Below are 731 nucleotides of genomic sequence, written 5' to 3' on the forward strand. Positions count from 1 at the left end.
TGTGATGAACATCCACTTCAAATGTTGACTACTGTATATATTTCAAGTTGGAAAAGACATTTAGTTCCCAGTTCCCACTAACCTTAGTTCCCAGGTCATCTACAAGATCGATTAAAATGCTGATAAATTTAAGAAAAGATGAGACATAAACACATGAAAGTATGATTGAAATGTTAAAAAGTAATAATAAAATAAATACAACACGTTTATTCTGTGGCGCCTAAAAAATGTTCTTATAGGAGCCAATGGCTCCTTACTCGATTTTTTTGCTTGGAGTCCTGTGTAACAGTTGCAGTGCACTTCAGAATCCCTCCACTTTCCTCAGCTCCACCTGTATAGATCTACTATGGGGTAATGTCATGTATGTTATAAATGGGAGTTATTTTATATATGCTATATGTGCAGCAGCAGTATTTCTTACATGCTCACAGCATGTCTGTGGATGTATTGGCCGTAGCAAGTCTCTGTACTTGCTCTGCCTGCAGCAGCGTAGTAGATCTATTCCGCCATGACCAAGCACATTAACATTGCCCTTTATATTACCATGCTAAACTCTCAGAGAGATGTGATGGCAGAAATGCAGCTAGATGATTTTATTAATTTACATTTATTTAAAATTATATTTTTATATGTAATCACATAATAATATGTGGCTAGACTGTAGGAATATACAAAGTTCTACAAAGTAAAAAAAAAAAAAAGGTTTTTTTGAAAAATATCTTGATTTTCAG

Source organism: Sinocyclocheilus anshuiensis, unplaced genomic scaffold (genome assembly GCF_001515605.1).
Source record: "Sinocyclocheilus anshuiensis isolate Anshui unplaced genomic scaffold, SAMN03320099.WGS_v1.1 scaffold936, whole genome shotgun sequence".
Classification (NCBI taxonomy): Eukaryota; Metazoa; Chordata; class Actinopteri; order Cypriniformes; family Cyprinidae; genus Sinocyclocheilus; species Sinocyclocheilus anshuiensis.